This window comes from Chrysoperla carnea, chromosome 5, assembly GCF_905475395.1.
Source record: "Chrysoperla carnea chromosome 5, inChrCarn1.1, whole genome shotgun sequence".
NCBI classification, from domain to species: domain Eukaryota; kingdom Metazoa; phylum Arthropoda; class Insecta; order Neuroptera; family Chrysopidae; genus Chrysoperla; species Chrysoperla carnea.
The window spans coordinates 30,986,326-30,991,507 of NC_058341.1; the positions used below are offsets into that span (position 1 = coordinate 30,986,326).

General features: G+C 26.9%; 1 long non-coding RNA gene across 1 annotated transcript; it reads right to left on the minus strand.

The window, feature by feature from the left end:
- Positions 1 to 471: 471 nt before the first annotated feature.
- Positions 472 to 4,407, minus strand: LOC123299681. Its single transcript, XR_006535355.1, has 3 exons — positions 4,397 to 4,407; positions 2,487 to 2,489; positions 472 to 597 (listed from the first exon to the last, which is right to left on the minus strand). It is a non-coding gene; the product is annotated as an uncharacterized LOC123299681 (long non-coding RNA).
- Between the last annotated feature and the right edge of the window lie 775 nt (positions 4,408 to 5,182).

Consider the following 5,182-nt stretch of genomic DNA (forward strand, 5'->3'; position numbering starts at 1 on the left):
ACACACACGATGTCTGTCTTTATTATTATTACCTACGAAGGTGAGTTTACCGACATAGACACACATAAATGCAACCACTATTACCAACACATTATATGTTTATTACATAACTAGAAATATTATAAAACAAACAAGATTTATGTAACACAATAGTAAAATATATGGTGGGAAATGACTGAGATCTAAAAAAACTCTAAACATTAACTTATTTGTTTATGAAGAATCATAAGTGTCATCCGAATACATTTAGTAGGAAAACAAGCACAAGGTCATACAAGGTAAAATTATAAAGCAGTCCACACTAATGATTCTGTTGAAAAGATGCCAGTAAAGTTTCTTTATGATTTAGGAAACTGTTAGTCTCATACGAAAGTTGTCTGATTTGAATTTGCCATCTTACGCATAAAAATATAAAACTAGATACCATGACAAAATTTGAAAGTGAAATTAAAATTGATTAAAAAAAGAAGGATTCAAAGATTGTTACCCATCTGCTTTTAGTAAAACAAAGTTTTATATGTATTTTATATGTATCTCTATGGTGATATCGGACAATGACATCACTAATCTATATACTCCTCTTTGTTTAGTTAGAAACTTAAAACGTTCAAATTTTGCGTACATCTAACTTTAATTTTCTGCCGGTACAGTGAGAATTCTTCACCTGAAGTGATAACAAAATTTAGTCAAAATGCCTATTGGTCGATTGGGCGTGTTATATAAAAAGTTTTTTATGGTTTGGAAATTTTGTTTTTGTTTTCAGAAACCCTAAGGCAAAAATTACTACAAACTTGACCAATATGGCATACCTTTATGGTATATTAGGACTATTGTACTGAATTTTTGTTGGATCTATTACTTTTGAAATTAATTTTTTGTGCTTAAGCTGCATTGTCGAAATAAAAATTAAAAGATTCAAACAGGAATGAAATAGTTATTACATGAAAACTTTTTAGCTTAAGGATAAGGGAAAAAATTTCGAATTCGTTTTCTCAATTCATTTACATTCAGAAACAATTTAAAATTTTTGATTGAATTAAATTGCATTATATTATAACCTCTACATTGAAATTGCTGGCGACTTTTTTTAATAAATTGTTACAAAAATATGACCCGTATGTCAATAAGATAAAAAATCAACAAAAAGTAAATATATTGTGAATAAAAGTCTATTTTCAATAAAAATTGAAGCAACAATTTTAAGCACTTTGAGAGTTCGGAGATAAGTTAGCACTACTCACAGGATAATATCTTTACGGAAAATATGGCATAGCTGGATTATAGTTGTTTTAAGTTAAGCAACTATTTACTTGACAACCGACCCTGTGTTTAGTAGACAAGTCTTTCTTATCATTGTCCAATCAAAGATAACCTCGTCTTACAATTACAAAGAATATATTTTAAAGTTACTAAACAAAAACAGATTTTCTTCTACTTCAATGAAAAATATTTATCTATTTTTTTTTTTTTACTTTTTAAAGTTTTTTAATTTATAATTTTTTATATAATTTTATTGTATGAAAAACATTGAATGAATTTACGGTAAAATCAATAAACTTTACTACAAACGTACGTATCGAAAAAAAAAATACAGCCTTCAATAGAAGAAAAACATCTTTTATTAAAAATCAATCTTTATTCTTTATAGATAAATCAAAAAGAATTCATGGTTATAACTTTTTCATACTATTATAGCAACACGTAATAGATTTTAAAATAGATTGATTATATTTTTTGTACAAATTTACAATAAATACTTACAGAATGTTTTAAAGAGAACTGGATCAAATACTTCAATTATTTAAAAAAAAAAACATAAATTTGGATCGTTTTCATTTAAATGAAATAAATAATATTTTTGGAATTCCTCTAAACAAAATTTATTTTTACTTTATTAAAAGTTTCAAGTACAATTTTGGTGGAGGCGCATATAAGTACGATAAAGTCAATACAAATAAAATGTGATAAAGATACTAAAATCGATTTAGATAGCACTTATAATATAAAATTTGACCAGAGCAAGCGTAAATCGAAACTGAATCGAATCGAGCTCCACGCTATCTTTTGGACGTCGAATTGAAAAACAAAGTGTTTAAGAAAATTTTACTCGTTTATTTTTTCGTAAATTTCTTAGTAATATTGATGTGAGCATCATAAAACGTCTTTGTATGCTTATAAAATAATCAAAATGAATTCTGGAAAACAAGTATTTATTATTGAAATCTGGAAATTAAAAGTTTCCTAAATACGCATTACCAGATTTAAAAACTCCTTAGACCAAAATATAAACGTTCCACCGACAAGTGTTTTTCAGTTAAACGAAGTAGAAAAGAAGGGATACATCGATTAAAATCGGCTCACTTATAAGATACATATACGTACATATTCCAAAACCTCGTCACTTATCAAATTGATCAAACTAGTTTTAGTATGTCCAAAATTAATATTTTTAATGAAAACCCAGCACTATTTTTTGTCGCAATTACTTTCTCTACTAAGAAAAGAAATAAACAAGTGAAAAGAAACAATTGACTGAATTTTTTGTTGAAATACCATGTATAGACAGTGTTGATTAATCTATTACACATAACATATACATGTCACACAAACATAAGTGATAATCCCATATTAATACATATTATAAAATTTGCATCTAATGTGTGACCCTAAGAATAAACGGTGATGTTTACAAAAAAGTTGGAATAAGGAACATGGTTGTGGATAAGGAACATTTTTTACACTTTACCTACGGACCCAAGACCCAATTGACCTATGTTGCTCATTTACGAGCTCGACCCCACTTTTTAGCTCCTGAGTGCGCTTTCAGCTTGATATCTTTTTTCGTTTTTGAGCTATCGTGTTCACAGACGGACGGACGGACAACTGATAATGGACTTATTAGATGATTCTATGAATACCTATACCAAAATCTTTTTCTTACCATCAATATTTTTAAGCGTAACAAACTTGGGACTAAACCTATTATACTATGTATATTTCATATATACATGGTATAAAAACATAAAGTTTTGGCTAAAAATATGACATGTTTTGATACCCTTACTTACACACCCGTGGTACACAAACTTTCCAGAAATTATTTAAACTTCCGTTCACCATGTCGATCGTTGTAACACACAGTACATATTTTATATTGAAATCAATAAAAGATAAATACCATATCAGTCAATGGTCCGTGGCATAAATAAATAACTTAAGAATTGAAATGAAAATTCATTCATGAGGAACTTTTCAATAATCATATTTTGTGGTTAAAAACTATATAGAAAATAATACAAAAATATTTGGAAGAACAATTACATACCTTTATATAATGTTACATACCTACCATTCATTTTTACTTAAATATTATATTGTAATAATAAATAATATAATAATTGTTATTCATAAAAGGTTTTTTTTTGTTGTTTTGTTTATTTTTAAATATCATTTAAAAATGAATTAAATATTGTGATTTCAAATAAAGAGTGAAAGTTTTTCCTCATTTTTGCATACATTTCTTCATTTTTTTAAATATTAAATGATATTTAACATTTTTACCTCTATGTTCAAACCAAAAAGTATGGGAAAACATTAACAAAGAAATTTTGGTAAGGTTATAACTTGTAATAGATATTGTCTGTGATTCAGAAGTGTCCAATTATTTTCTGAAATCAGGAAGTAAAATATTTTTATCAAATTCAGAATATCACATTAGGATCTATCAAATGCGTATTAAAATATATTATTTGATCTATAAGATATCTAGTACAGTTTATTTCTATTTTCTATTATCAATTCTTAAAAGAACTATAAATAGATCTAGTGACTAAAAGGTTGACTTGAATGGTAATCTACCCACTGGTTATCACCTTAATATGCTTAAACTAAGTATATAAATTGCCTTAATCTAATGATTATGTTAAATAAAGCTATATTTTAAATCTAGCAGATTTTGTCTGTTTAGTCTGTTCACAATGACTGTTATATAACAGTCATTGTGAATAAACCTAAATCCTAATCTAGCGCGTTGTGTCTGTTCACAAAGACAGTTAAATAAATCTAAATCTAAAATCTAGCACTCTAGCACTCTAGTTTTGTCTGTTTAGTCGGTTCACACTGTCACACTTGTCAAAGAGTTTGATCACTTCAGAGTTTCGATGCTGCTCAATGCGTGCCGGGTATCTACCACTGAAACGCGCAATTTTTTCACGTACTGTGGTCGCTTCGAGATTTTGGTGAATATCGTCATTAAGCACATACCAGAGAGAATCACTTATTGTTCACAACACTTTTGATTGAAATCTTTGAAGAATTTCGATATTACTATTGCTAGCAGTTCCTCATCGCTGAGTGCCATAGATCCATATATAGGTTTAAGTATTGTTTTATACACTAACACTTTATTGTTCAATACCAGTATAAATTAGAAAATTTCAAGTCAGTACAGTGAGTTTAAATTAAAGATTTCACCTCCTTATTCCTAATTTCTCAATTCTCCTAATTGATATAACAATCAAAAATTTCATTTTAAAGATAGCCGTTATATAAGCCGTCAAGATTATTTTTTATTGTGTTTTATTACACTTTACGTGGAATGGCTGACTTTAATGAGCCTTAAAACATTTTTTTCTTCTATGTTCAAAAATTATTTTGATGGAGCTTTCAAAAATGTGTTATTTTGAGCTTTCAAATATGATATTTTAACCTGATAATTCATAGAACGTTATATAAATTTATAATGCTTAGATGAGATCTGAGCATATATGTTGCGTGAGTTTTTTAGGTAAAAGAATTTTTATTTTTTAAATTTCAGTTTTAGTTTAATAAAATGAACAAAAAAATATACCACAAAATGGTATTTAAATACGTGTAATTATCATGTTTCAGTTTTCGTGAATGATATTATATATAAATATTTTTTTTTTTGTGGGTAGATATTAATACTTTCAAATGTTCTTTAGATTGAAATCTTTTTGTCTATTAAAAATTTTTACTTATTTTTATCATTATGAAAGTTTTTATTCTTAAAATACTATTATTAGCATATAAATGAGATGTTTAGCTCAAGATAATGTGGTATAAAAAGGGTTAAAATAATTGAAATTATCTTATACGTGTTTTGCATATTTTTGGTGCATCAAAAGAAACTGCTAAAAAAATTTAGAGATTTTGTTTAAGT